Below are 14,658 nucleotides of genomic sequence, written 5' to 3' on the forward strand. Positions count from 1 at the left end.
CCCTTCCTCTTTTGGGGGGGGTGGGGGGGGAGTGAGAGCGTGGTTGTGGTGGAGCTCGGCTGCCCACCCGAGTAAAACCACCACACCAGTCTAGCTCATACTTCCACAGGCAGTATTTTGGCTAATTGATTGGGCACAACAAACAACCACTTCAAGTTCTCATTTAGCATGTTTGTATTAGTTTCTTTACATACTTCTGGGGAACACCAGAGACAGACAGATCCTAATGATCAGATTTTGACTACTGATATTGGAAAGAATCAAATCCTGTACTCTTGCCCATGAATGGACGGAAAAGCCCAACAAGTTGGGCTAGGATGCCTGTCTGGAAGAACAAGATTCATCTTTCATCATGCTGCAGATTGTTAAGAGCAATACTGAAGTATGGGCTTTGATTACTTACATTCATCTGGGAAAATTCTCCTCTCAAGTCTCAGTAATGTTTTGTGGCTTGCAAACTGATATATCAGGGCTGTGAACTTCATTTGCTATGAGAAGTCCTAGTTTATTTAGCCTTGCAGAAAAATAAAAACAAAGCTGTAAACCATGTCTGCCTTCTTCTGCAGACTCTTAGCAGTTACAGAGTTTATAATATAAAGCCAATATTTCTCTACTTGTGTTTTTTAGCCCTGCTTGTGGCAGGAAGGGTGCTGATATCTCACTGCCAAATTTGTCCATTACTGCAGGTACTTGGCGGGGTGGTTGCTTTGAGAAGGCAGCCAGATAACATGGACAGAGAGGGACACAGATACGCACATGCATGCCTGCATGCACACACAATACTCTAAAAAGATGTTCAGGCAGTCTTCCAGTAGGAGGTGCTTCTTTCTCTGCTGACCGTTGTGGGACAGTCTGAGGAGGTGATGCATCTGTGTTAGGTACATCTGTTAGCTGTCCAAAAATTAGCTATCTTATCGTGACACTTTTTTTTTTTTTTTTCACTTGGCCTATTAAAACCAAAACATTTTCCACCTCACAAGTATTGAAAACCCCAACCAGTACAAAACACAGAGTGTAAATTAGGTGCTAGACACTAACATCCTCTCCTGCCCCCACTAATGACCACTTCACCTGGTAGCAGAGCAGAGGATTAAAAAAATAAATAAATAAATCTGGTTGCTGACCAAATAGGTTAGAGACATAACTACCATCTTGGGATTTACAAATATCCAGTGGTCTATACCTCTATCCTCTTGCAATATGTCCTCTTTCAGTTTTCAAAAAAAATGATGTTAAAATGATGTCAGTCTAGAGAGTACGTATCCATATAATTTAGATTAAAGTAGATTACGGGAGTGTTCTAGTTGTCAAACAACGTCTTTGTACAGACAGGAAGTTTTAGCTAATATCAAGTTTAATAGAAATCCAAACATCCTTAATCCTTTGGGGTAGGTATGCTTTATAGTGCTCATGCAAAAATAATGTTTAATTACTGTTTTTAATGGCTTTTCCATTTCTTTACATGTGCTATGAGTCACATTGGAACCCAGAAAAGACAGCTAGGTTGCTCCAAGATCTTCTGAAATAAATATAGAAGATATCTCTCTGTCACTAGCAACGTTTTTTCAACATCTCCTGAACAACTGTAGCCATGTAAATCACTGCTCTGAAACGGGTCCCTCTGGAGTGATCTTCCTTCATTGATGGACTTTTTCTTTTTTTCTAGAGAGGAGAAGAAAATGGATGGATGCCAGGATTATTTACAAGCAGTCTAATCCCCCTAACAACTCTCCCAAACCATTCTTCTGGTTCAGAATATGAAGGATACTCAATTATTCAATGAAAAGGTTAAGTCTGTGGTAAATATGCATAGTCAGTAATGAAGTGTACTTCCCCTGGGTATTTTTTAAAAGGATGCAGACTGACAGTTGTTTACCACATCCTTTCTGGATATGTTTTCTGAGGTTTTTGTTTGCGACACTGCTTATGCTTATTCTCAAAATGCAGCTCCTTGGCTGCTTTGCTTTATTGAAATTGTAAGTGGGTGACAGGGAAGTCAGCCATGAAAATGTATGTGTATCCAAACCAAGGCACTAATTCCCACAACACTTTTGTGTAACTCTGAGTACCCTGCTACATGGGAAGTGTCAGGGTACAGCCCACCTAACTTTTCTAGATCCAGGCTTACTTCCATCCTTCCGTCTGTCCATCTGTCTCTTTGTTTTGATTTTCAATTTTTCTGCTATACATTCCTTGGTATTTTGCCCATAGCCGTCAGTACGTGTTACACACATACAGAGGAACCTATAACTATGGCACTGTTGGTATTTTTGGCTTTGGTGCTTTCATTCAAGCTGTTTTATATCTTCAGTAGTGGCTGCAGGTTCGTTCTGTTAATGAAAACATTTGCAGAAAAACTAGGATTGCAAACTGATAAATTACTTGACTAAAGATAGCCCCTGCCTTTAACCAACACTATTTCCAGCAACGTCTTGCCTTGAGTGTTAATTTCTAATGCATGAGTGCAAACATATCATATTATGTTCTTGGAGAGGCCACACACATGTAGCATTGCAAGATGGAGCTTTGTGCACAGCATCCATATAGCACTGGGGTCTCCACTGGGGAAAAGCACAATGTTCCAGTGCTCTCCTAGCCCTGGGCAGGGACCTTGCAGAAACCAGCTCCGACAGTCAGAACACTGCTGTGAGCTCTCAGTCAAGAGCTAACAGCAATTTGCAAATGTCAAATTTTGCTATGCTCAGGGGGCATATGGAGGCCAGTGGGAATATCTATATTTCAAGCATTTGCAGCCAAAGGCCAGGTGCCCATGGATTTTTCTCCAGGCTGTGGGGTTGGCTTGAGCAGCTCCCAGTTGCTTCCCCCTCCTTGGTGGTCCTAAGCTGCTCCCTTCCTCCTTCCTTGGTAGTTGTCCTGGTTCCAGTTAGGACAGAGTTAATTTTCCTCCTAGTAGCTGGTAGGGTGCTATGTTTTGGATTAGGATGAGAAGAGCGCTGATAACATGCCGATGTTTTAATTGTTGCAGAGCAGTGCTTACACCAAGCCAAGGACTTTTCAGCTTCTCGCTCTGTCCTGCCAGCGAGCAGGCTAGGGGTGCAGCAGGAGCTGGGAGGGGACAGACCCAGGACAGCTGACCCAAACTGGCCAAAGGGGTATTCCATACCATCTGATGTCATGCTAAATAATACATAGGGGTGGCTAGCCAGGGTGGGGGGGCCGGCTGCTCGGGGATAGGCTGGGCATCGGTCAGCGGGTGGTGAGCAATTGCATTGTGCATCACTTGTTTTGTACATGTTATTATTAGTAATACTATTATTATTATTATTATTATTATTATTATTATTATTATTATTATTATTATTTTCCTGTCTTAATAAACTGTCTTTATCTCAACTCACAGGCTTCACTTTCCCATTTCTCTCCCCCATCCCAGAGAGGGAGGGAGGAGGGTGAGCGAACGGTTGTGTGGTGTTTAGCTGCCTGCTGGGTTAAACCACAACAGTCCTTTTGGCGCCCAACGTGGGGCTCTTCTCATCCTAATCCAAAACATAGCACCCTACCAGCTACTAGGAGGAAAATTAACTCTGTCCTAACTGAAACCAGGACAGTAGTCTAGCAGTCATGCCAGTGTACGTTTGACAGGCTTGGGAGTTAGCCCTGTTGTGGATTCATTTAGGTAAAAATATGGAAAAAAAAAAAAAAAAAAAAGAGATATTTTGAATGCAATCAGTTTCCTGAAACTGTGGCCTGAGAACTGAATTTTGCTTTGAATCAGTTTCCCCATGAATAAGAAGGTCACAGAATATTATCCAGAATAAAATGGTTAAAATTAGCACTTTGACTGAATTATGTTCATAGGGACTGATCAGGGATAAGAAGGACAGACTTAATGAAGAACACAATGTCAGGTACACTTGTATAACAGTTGAATGTTCCTTGTCTCTAATTCATCTCTTTAAAGGAAAGGACAATGAGAGTGTGCATTAAAAGAGCATGAAATGCCTTGAAAGGCAGAGGGCTGCTACATAACATAAAGTCTTGTGGAGCTGATCTGAAGTATAGACAGAAATAATTAAGTTTTTGTTTCTTTTCACTGGCCTTTAAAGCTCTTGTAATTGTTGTCTGCTTTTGGATTGTGTAAGTACACTTTTTATTTTTCACTGCATCCCAGGTTGGTGTTAATGTTGTTTTCCAAGGCATAAATACCATTATTTTAATATTATTATATTAAATAAATAATATAAATAATATAAAATATTATTTTAATAAATATGACACTCATTTTTTAAAACTGGATCCCTGGTCTACTTGAATGTTGCCCAGTGTTTCTAATGGTTTTTAAACATAAAATGAAATGCAGCATTTCTCCACTGAGCTGCACAAGAGCTGGCAATGCAGAGTCCTGTGTTCTACAGATGTCTTTGGGTGACTAGCATGAGCCAGGAACACCCTGCCAGGGTGCTTCCCAGAACAGGACACTGGGAAGGGTGGCCAAACCCAAGGGCTCCCATGTCTTCCCAGGTTCAAGTAAGACTCTGCTTCCCCATCTGGTCTCATGGACTGAGAGTAAATGTTCAGTATTGTGCCTGAGTTTGTGCGAATGGATGTGAGCCCCCTTAATCTTCCCAGAAATCCATCACAAGAAAGAAAAGAAATATAAAGAATTTTGTAATTAATTCAAACGAGTCCTCATTCAGTGGGTTGGGAAAGTTGAGTGGTTTCAGAAAACTTTTTAGAGTGTCTTCATTTAAATAACACCTCATTTGCTATCTTAACATTTACAAATATTTGCTTTGGGGGATGGTCACCAAGGTCGGGTTTCTTCTATTGCACACTAACAAACTGAGATGCTTTTAATACTCATTAAATTCCCATACAAAGAGTAACAGTGCAATTAGAAAGTCATGTCAAAATATTGCTGACTTTTCTTATTTCCTGTGGAATTTTTCAGTGGGAAAATGTCTTTCTCACAGTGTTTTAAGACTATTAACTGCCCTTGTTGTGGAAGGAAGAACTTATAAGTGGTTGGTTTTTATTCTCCTGGTATATTCTTATCATTTCTTAATGTTTATATTGCAGTAATGCCCAAAGACTCCAAGCAAACCAAGGATGCTACTGTGCTAGGAAAAAAAGAGGGGGCAGCCCTTGGCCTGAAAGGCTGATGAACCAGTTTTTATTTGCTCTTTTTCATCTTATCGTAAAATAGGTCATTTTGAGCTCAGCTTCAGTGTTACTGATAAATGCAGCCAGTCAGGAGAACTTGTAGGCAAAGGCCTGCAAGTTACAATGACCTCCATTATGCGTTGCCCCTCAGCTGTGGAACAGTCCAGAAACACCAAAAACACATGGAGGAATATAGTTTTCTATAGATCTACAGCAATAAAATGCCCAGATATCATAATGACTATATAATGAGCATGTACCTAGGAGGTGAAATAAGCTGACAGAGGTATTTAAATGCGTGATACTGATTTATTTTTATTTATTTTCTTGGTCAGTGAAAAATCTGCCAGACTACATCGGACTCCATTTTGCAGTTAAGCAGAGGTCACAGAAAGTACACTGGTGCAACAGAGCAGGGTGTGGTTCGCATACCATAGGACAAATTATTGGAAATATAGAACAGTACTACATACAAGTTGTGCCAGGGAGGTTTAGATTGGATATTAGGAAGAATTTACTCATGGAGAGGCTGGTCAAGCATTGGAATGGGCTGCCCAGGGAAGTGGTGGCGTCCCCATCCCTGGAGGTATTTAGGAGAGCTGTGGACATTGCACTAAGGGATAAGGTTTAGTGATGGGACTCAGTAGGTCAGGTTGATGGTTGGACTTGGTGATCTTGAAAGTCTGTTCCAACCTAGATGATTCTATGGTTCTATAAGAAAGAGGAATAACGGTAGAAAGGCTGTGCATCTGAAGTTTATCATGGCCTTGCTGTCTTTTAACATGTGGCTTGCTGTGCCATCTGAATTGTCTCACTTCTCAGGGGAACATACAGGTGGACCCATGCACAAAAGCAGTGCTGCTGTGTAAGAGATTAAAATGGCCTCACAACTGCAGCAATGGAGAGCACCATTGTAATACATCAAAGTAAAGATGAGAGGAAATTGCTCTCTGTGTAGACCCTGACTAAACAAGAAGTTGCTAGCTTCCTTTTGCTTAGAAGACATCAGAGAACAGCTGAACTCCCTTAAATAGTGATTATATGCTGTCATTGGAAGACTTACGGAACCGGAAGCTTTACTTAAATCAGTAGAGGAACAAAGTACTGGAGTGCAGGATCAGTATGTATCAAAAAGTACAGAAATGGAGAATCACATTATCACCAAACAGTGCTCAGCTGGAAACTGTTTACACACAGCTCAGGGACACTAGCTGTATCTTCACAGATATCATAATCTTGTATCCCATTCAGACAACCAGGTTGCTTAGCTTGGAGAAAAGGCTCAGGGGAGACATTATTGTGCTCTACAATTACCTTAAAGGAGGCTATAGCAAGGAGGGGGTCAGTTTCTTCTCCAAAGTATCAAGTGATAAGACATGAGGAAATGGACTTACGTCGCACCAGGGGAGGTTTAGGTTGGATATTTGGAAAAATTTCTTCACCGAAGGGGTTGTGAAGTATTGGAACAGGCTGCCTAGGGAAGAGTTTGAGGCACCATTCCTGGAAGTCTACAAAAAAAGGTGTGGATGTAATGCTTAGTGACATGGTTTAATGGTGGACTGGGCAGCGCTAGGTTAAAGGTTGGACTAGATGATCTTAGAGGTCTTTTCCAACTCAAATAATTCTGTGATTCTATGAAAAGCCAGGATCAAATCTGAGGGATCACTATTAAAAGACTGGCTCAAACTCTCACCCAGACACTTGGGAAAGTAAACTAAACTACTCGCTGCCTAGGTAATTAATTTTCCCTATTTACAAAGAAGAATGAATTGCCCTGCCAAAGAGTATTTTACTAACAATTATGAAGCCAAGGCAGTGCAAAAATGAAGTGAATACAATAACAAGTAATTATTCTCCTCCTGTGGTACAGCAGGTACCCGGTCCTGCTATCATCTCTGTGCGTACAGAAGCAGAAGCACCCCTGCTTGGTGCCGCTGGCCAGGGCATGAGGACCTGCAAATCCAGCTGCCCCACAAACTACCCCACATGCCACCAGTCTCTTCTTCCAGCTGCCTGAGCTGCCCAGCTCAGATGCTTTAGCAGGGTCTTTGTCTAACTACCTCCGCTCTTCAGCAAAACTCCCCATAGCACCGAGTCACTTTCTCTTTACAGTCCTGAAAACTCCTCAGTGGATTTTTTACTCTTTTTTTTTTTTTTTAATTTCCTTTTCTTTTCTTTCAGGTTTTAGTCTGAGGGTCCATAGCATGGGACTCTTCCCCAGGAAAGGGAATGGCTTACATGGGGCACACCTGTGCACCTGCTGGTGGCCCAGCTTTCCAACCACAGCTATATTTAATCTTCCCTCCACTCTGAGATGTGCCTCCTTGTTTATTCTTCACTAGAAGTGCCTCCTGGCCCTGTGCATTAGCTTTGGTAACGTAAACAAGCTTGGGGGCTGGCCGCTGGCTCCTTTCAGTCATCTCACTGTCTGCCAGATGTTGACAGAGAGGTCTTCTTTCCTGCAGGGCAAGTTGGTGGGGAAGGGAAGAAGGGAGGGAAAGAGCTCTTTTCTCTGTGAGCTCCACACAGACATTTTTTGCTGAAGCTTTACAGTCTGCAGAGATTTTTTTTTTTTTGACAAATAATTAAACATTTCTTCTGAAAGCAGCCCATTTCCTTGTGAATATTATTGTGGTTCAGAGCAGAAAGTCGTGTGAGCTGAGATTCACAAGCAGAGATAAGGAGAGCTCAGACAAAACATCTGTGCATGGCCTGAAGTAGAACAAAATTCTGTCCAGTCATTTCGCCTCAGATTAAATCTACACAAAACAAACTTTACAAACATGCATGCAACCACAACATTACTACCAGCTTGGCTACAAATGGCTTCTATTCCTTAGAGTATTAGCAGAGGAAGTTTCTGTGGGATCAGCAGCTGAGGTTGCCGGGGCTGTGAAGTACAGGGAAAGCATAGGTGGTGTTTGGGGGAAATTCATCGGTATGTCCCAGCTTTTAAAAGAAAACAGAAAATGGGGACCACCAGGTTTGCTGCTCCTCACAGAGCCTGGGAGAGTTGGACTTTGTTTAAATATAAAAACATGGGAAATTTAGAAAGGGACTGGTTTGGCTGGAGTGGCTAAACCCAAAGCCCCATTACACTGAACCACAAATGACTGGGATGCCAGTTATTTTATGGCAGCCCCAGGCACATCAGATGCTGTATCTTTCTTCGCTGTCGTGGTGCCACAATAGTTCAAAGGTTGTCTGAGTTTTCCTTGTAGTCAGTGGAGCAGCAGCATAGTAAATATATGGATATTTATTTAAGTCTTGGCTTTCTCAGCCATGGCTTAGCTATAACACTGGCAAAAAACAAGCAGTCGGAGCCATCATTTAAAAGCATGTGGTTTATTTATGTCAGTTCAATTATCGGGAGACTTGGGACAGGAAGGTTAAAAAGTCCAGGCTGAAGTTTCCTAAAAAGCCAGGAACACAGGAACACCCAACCCTATTTTAAGATAAAGGGGTAAAGGCTGTCTGGAGAAGAGAGGTTCTTAGGTTCTTTTCAAGTTGTTGACGTATTAGAAGTTGTTGTGCTGCACAGAGATAACTGCAGTGTAGTGACTTCTCTACGTATATTTACCCCGACACCCTCAGGCAGTCCGTTCCTGTCATAGCCTCCGTTAAGCATAAGCTTGGGGGCAATTTAACTATACCAACCTTTGCAAATGTACTGAAATGCCCATTGTTAATGATCAATGATCTTTTTTTTTTCTTTTTTTTTTTTTCAGTAAAAGTCTCAGTGCTGTCAGTCAGGTTATTTTAGGGTCTTTTTAGATCTGGATTTTAAGAACAATCACAGTTTTAACCAATATAGTTACTTTATATCCAAGCAAAGTGTATGTGGAGTATTCAAAAATGGCAGGAAAATAAAAGCAGCACACCATTATTATGCTTTAAAAAAAAAAAAAAAAAGAAAAAGAAAACTTTAAGGCTAATCCCTGGGTTATTATGGGTATGACTCATTATTTCTGTGTGTCTGGGGTTGGCTGTAACACAAGCTGATTTACTGCTTTCTCTGAATCTGTGTATCGGCACTAGACTACATCCAGACCAGCTGGCTAACATCATGGTGGGGGTGGCGCACACACGACTGTACCATTCTGCTGGTATGTGCTGTGATCTTCACTGTGATCCCTGGACTAGAGAGGCTCTGCTGATGCATTTTTCATAGGGCATGAAAAAAGAATAAGAGGGAGGGCAATCTCCAATTTAACTCACCGTCTTGGAGTGAGCATCTGGGTAAAGTGCACCCTCGGTTGTATGTGTGCAACTCAGAAGCCACTTGCTCAAAACCTCCATGGCAGCAGGGACAGCCTCCTTTCCTTGCCTGAGAGCATTTCTGCCTGGGCAGAGCCAGCTGGGTCTGCAGCTTCCAAGAGGCAAGAGCTCTGCTCTTCTGTTTGGTGGCTCCCTCCTTCCCTCCACACTGGCTCTTGTGCCCAGCTTGGCTTGGCCCACGTCTGGCCAGCTGGTGTCTCTGCCAGGATGCAGGTCTTCCTCTCAGGAAAGCTGCACCAGGAGGGCAGCTGAGCAAGGAGTCACGCACCCATCGCGTCCTGCCTAAACATCCCTGTGGCGCTAGCCTGCTCCCCTTCTGTTCTAAACAGTAAAGCATGTCTGTTTTCCCTGGGTAAAAAGTCACTGTTTAAACATTAGCTACTGTCCCTTGGAAGCTGTTTCTGCCAAAAAAAATTTCCTCCATAAATAGTAACATCTGCTGGTCCCGAGAGCCAGGTCCTTCCTTGCAGCAGACACTGCCTGCGGTCCCCAGAGGAGACGGACCAGTGTCCCGCAGTGCCCTGGTGCAAGCAGCATGCCGCACTGCCCCACTGCCCCGGGGCCTGGGGGGTCTTGTACTGAAATGCCTGGGGTTTGGTTGCCCGAGATGAAGTGAGCTGAAAACAAAGCTGTCCTGTGCTTCATGCAGCCTTGCTGCTGCCTGCTCTGGCTGTGAGTGTGCTCTGCAGGCATGGCCTGTGTCGGCGCTGGGGCTGCACATTGGTGCAAGAAGCACGGCATGTGGCCAGCCTTGTGTCCTTTGGGTGACACCAGACTCGCTTTTAGAAGCTGCAGCATGGCAAGTTGTCTGCTGGTTTTCAGGACTATGGAAGAAAATAGGATAGGACTGTGAAATGCATTTTGCCAGTAGGGACCAAGTTATAGTACAGGTGTGTCAATAATTCTCAGAAGACTCATTACTGCTCTCTCGTATTTGTTTAGACTAAAAATACTGTTCAGTGATGGGGACCCAATACACGTGGATCAAGTGCCAAAACAGACAGTCCTATGCTGTAAATATGAAGGGTGAGGACAATTCCTAAAGTAAATATGCAATTTCACAAGACAGGTGGTGGAGAGAGACACAGACATCTGCAGACCTCTACTGCCTGTTTATACCAACAATAGATACAAAAAGCTGATGTCCCCTACCTACTTATGTAGGTAGAAAGTGGGTTCCCTGGATCCCCCTGCAGCAGGCCCTAGCTGTGGCAGAGCCCCAACTTCCTCAGCAACAGGTATTTTCTGCTTTGAGCAGGCTACTAGCTGAGTCAGTACAACATAGCCACTAACAAGATACATTTTAGCTGTCTCGTGCAAGAGTATTGGCATTCTCTTCTGCAGAAAACTGGAAATCAAAGGGCTGGTGCAATGAACCTTGCAATGAATCCACTTCAGTGGGATTTGAGAAATGATGCAGGGTAATTTCTCAGTGAAAGAATCTGAGCTGAGCTGACTATCTTCAGTGTCACTGCCAGTGCTGCTTGAAGTGTGGGCTAATATCCCTGTGAGTTATGGCTGTGGTTTGAGCATTGGGCTGGTGTTTGCACAGTGGGGTGTCCCACAGACACCCTCTGACCTCTCCTGGTGGCAGCCTTGGGTGATGGTGGTTGCTGCAATCTCAGGTTTGTGAATCCTACAGCACAGAGTTGTGACCATGGACTGATTCAGCCAAGGTCTCAAGAAAGCATCTCTGCAAGCTTGGCTGGAAATCCAGCTTCAGCAAATCTTCTCATGGACAACTCAGAGTTCAAGAAAGGTGCTCACTAGACAGTCTTTATGATTTCCCATCAGCACTGCATTTGTGCTGTCTTCTGCAAAGTTAATTTTGTTGTTAATTCTCCCTTATAAGGCCTTTCTGATAGCTTGATACATCTTCCCTTATACAACAAATAAGGGACAATACCTGAAGTCAAAGGATGTTTTTCCTTGGTACTAACACAGAGGCAGAAAACCCATGTAACTTTTGGCCCAGTAGCCTTGTGTACTTTAGGAAGTTCCTGCACGTCTTCCAATAAGTTAAATTTTGTGCTCTCACATACCCCGTAACCTCATCTGCCCCTGTGTTTATGTTACCAAATACTCATGGGTTCTTCAGCTTCCAGGACTATTGAGATACCTCAAGATTTATAGATTTATAGAGCAATTCATGGCCTTTAATTTTAAGTACATTACAAAATGCTGAGTTTTACTGAAACACAAGAAATTCTTTATTCATAAGAGTATGACCAAACACAGTTGGTCCAATGCCATTTTTCTGTCCGTTATAAAGGGTTATTCTCCTCCCTTTCAGGCTCTGAGTACAACTTGTGATCTGCTCTTTTCCTGATTTATTGTTCCCTATGATTCCCTCAGAGGAATGCTTTTGCTTCGGAGGGACATAACTGTGTACTGGAAAGCTCAGTTCTCCCAAGAAGACACATAGGAGGACAGAACAGCCACCTGGCATTAGCAGAAATATTAAGAACAGGAGAAAGTAAGATGTGTCTTGGGACTTGTCAGAGATGGAAAGTGTCCAGCTGTGGACAGAGGGACTGTGCGAATTTGAACATCAACCCATGCTCTTTTTTTTTTGTTGTTGTTGTTGTTTTTAAGGGAACATATCCAAAAGTTTGGAAATACAAAAGAAAATACACTTTGGTCTGAAGTGAAAGGGTCTCAGGAAAGACAGAACAGGTAGGATTTCTTTAGAAGTGCTATGTTTCATTTTAAATACTGCATTTTAAAGAGCTACATGGGAGAAAAAAATACATAATACCAACTGAAGATAAGGTGACCAGGAGGTTGCTTACAAATTCAAATGGTCTGGGCAGAAGAGATTTGACAAGACATTTTGAAGAAAGTAAAATGATAGAACTGAGAAAGGCACAAAGTTTCAAAGACTGAGAAAATCTTTTCAGGACTTATGGAAAAGCACCAGTTCGACCCTAAACAAAGACTCGACAGAGGACATTTGGCTCAGGTTTCTCTTATGGAGGCAGGAAGCCATCAACTGAAAAGCTGTTGCTGGATGTCGGGTCTACTGTGAGACTTGCAAAGCATTATTTTTTTTATTCTTGTAAATGAAGGGGTTTTGTGTGTGTGTGTGTGTGTGTCTCCGTCCAAAAATCCCACGTCCTTTCACAAGGCTTTCTTTCTAACTCAAATAAGTTTCAAACCCTGAAACACTGAGCTAGCCTGGGAAGTCAAAAGAAGTAATATTAATATTTCACAGTAATTGTACTGCAGCTAAGTAGGGGGGATAAAGAGCAATGAATGTATATGAAGGTAGAGAAGGAACACGTGTAGGGAACTGATGTCTTATACACCTTTCCTCACCCTCTCTGCCCTGTTCACATATACATGCAGGTGCAGTGTGCCAGCCCCAGCCCGAGCCCAGGGCTTCCTAAGCTGTTGCAAGGCAAGACTAACTCATACAGACATGCCATACAACAGGAATATTTTGGCTAAGGGTATCAGTTTTCTACTTCTGCTGATTCTCCATTTCAATTTGAAAAGATGTTACCTGAAGCCTCACACAGTTCAGCTTGCACTGTATTCTAAGCAAGGATTTTTTGTGTTTGGCTGGTTGGTTGCTGGTTAGCCTTAATCCATGCTGACTCAAATTTTTTCAGCTTTGGATCAGCCAATTCAATTCACAGCTGTCTTCAAACTATAAAATTAGGTATTGCTCTAGTATCTCCTTATAGTATGCCCTTATCTCAGGCAGGAGCACTGTCTGCAAAAATAGAAACATCAACAGTTTGACACTTTATTAAAGACTTTGGTTTCAATAACTGCAATTTAAATTCAGGTTCACTTGGCTTCTGGTAGTGTTTTTGATGACAGGTTTTCTCACACTTAGGGAAGAAAAATTATGTCAAAATCTCTACTATTTAAAGAACAGTACATTAGTTGGACTCTTCTGATAAGCTTTTTGCTGTTCCAAAATCTCTTTCCTAATTATTTCATTTCTTCACATTATTCTATTTTCATTTACCACTTCCATTACTCTGTTTAAACTTTCTCTGTAATACAGCCTCATTTGGAATTTATTCTTATGTAAGAACAGTATGACACAAGTAGGGAATTTCTGTGCAGGCTTTTTCCTGTGCAATTTTTAAACCTGGTTCATCTGATCCATGAAATATTGCACTTAGTTTTTATGACAGCTGAAAAGGGAGAAAACAACATGAGGCAGAAAAAAAAAAAAAGATAAATGCAAAAGATAACTCACAGCAGAGGTAAGATGCTAGGTACTATATGCATGTCATATCTGAACTGTTTGATGTTGCTGCATCCTTATAATCTATAGGAAAGATTGGCAGAGGCAGAATGTCTTACAGTCTTGTGAATTCAAAACAAAGTTATTTCCAGAAAGACATGGGAAAAATTTCCAACTTTGTGAGAGTCCATCTTGTAGTTTTTATTTCCTAAAAGCTAAGACTTTTTACATCAGTGTGGTATTTTCTGTTTAAGCAGATATCAGTTTAAAATAAACCAAACAAAAATGAATGAACTCTTTGTCAAAAATGTTTAACAGAATATTTGGTGTGAGAAAATCTTTTTGAGATTTTCACTTGCTAGGAGGCTTCTTTATGAGCATTTCTCATTTGTAGACATTTGACTGGGAGTTTAATGCCGAAAACTACTTGCTCCAGTGGTACACACCAATAAAAGTACAGTGAGGATTTGATGAAGGAAAAATAATGTTGTTAGCTAAAGAGGGCTTGACTCTCCAATTCACTACCTTATGCAGTTTTCTAGATTACTGCTCAAATTATGCAAACTCTTATTCTCACTTACATTCCAATACCCAAACTCAGAACTGGAAACTGAGCAAGCAGTGATCCAGAATAATACCAGAAGAGTAGGCAGGTATTTGCTGGTTTGTAAACAAGGCTGGTAGTTTAGTCTTCACATGGTGTCTAGACAGCAGCAATTAGCAGTAATTAGTAAGTGCATCTGCTGTCTGCTGAGTCCATGCTACCTCACGTGCTGTAGAAGCGAGGGATCAAAGAGTTTTACTTCAACTTTGATATTCCATAAAATAGAGCCTTGCCATGAATGCCCATATTTTGTGTGCTTGTTCTGCTCTAATATTCAGTTTTATTGTTTTGAGGGGCTCATTCCCCTGCTCAGAAGCCAGCGTGTCAAATAAAATTGATGTACCAATATTAATAAAATATAAATAAATAACAAATAATTCAGCACCTGTCTTCCCAGGTCTTGGAGCTGGAGTGCCATTGTGCCACAAGGTGGATGCTAGCTGTGCCT

At 41.9% G+C, this 14,658-nt stretch overlaps 1 protein-coding gene across 1 annotated transcript in view; it reads left to right on the forward strand.

The window, feature by feature from the left end:
* The first annotated feature begins 3,201 nt into the window (after positions 1–3,201).
* The window catches only part of LOC310889508 (uncharacterized protein), a 44,091-nt gene continuing 32,634 nt past the window's right edge, over positions 3,202–14,658 (forward strand). Inside the window, exon 1 of the mRNA XM_083817069.1 lies at positions 3,202–3,217. The gene's annotated coding sequence lies outside the window, so the exon portion shown is untranslated. The remainder of the gene's footprint in view (positions 3,218–14,658) is intronic.

The sequence above is a fragment of the Anser anser genome (assembly GCF_964211835.1).
Source record: "Anser anser genome assembly, chromosome: Z".
NCBI classification, from domain to species: domain Eukaryota; kingdom Metazoa; phylum Chordata; class Aves; order Anseriformes; family Anatidae; genus Anser; species Anser anser.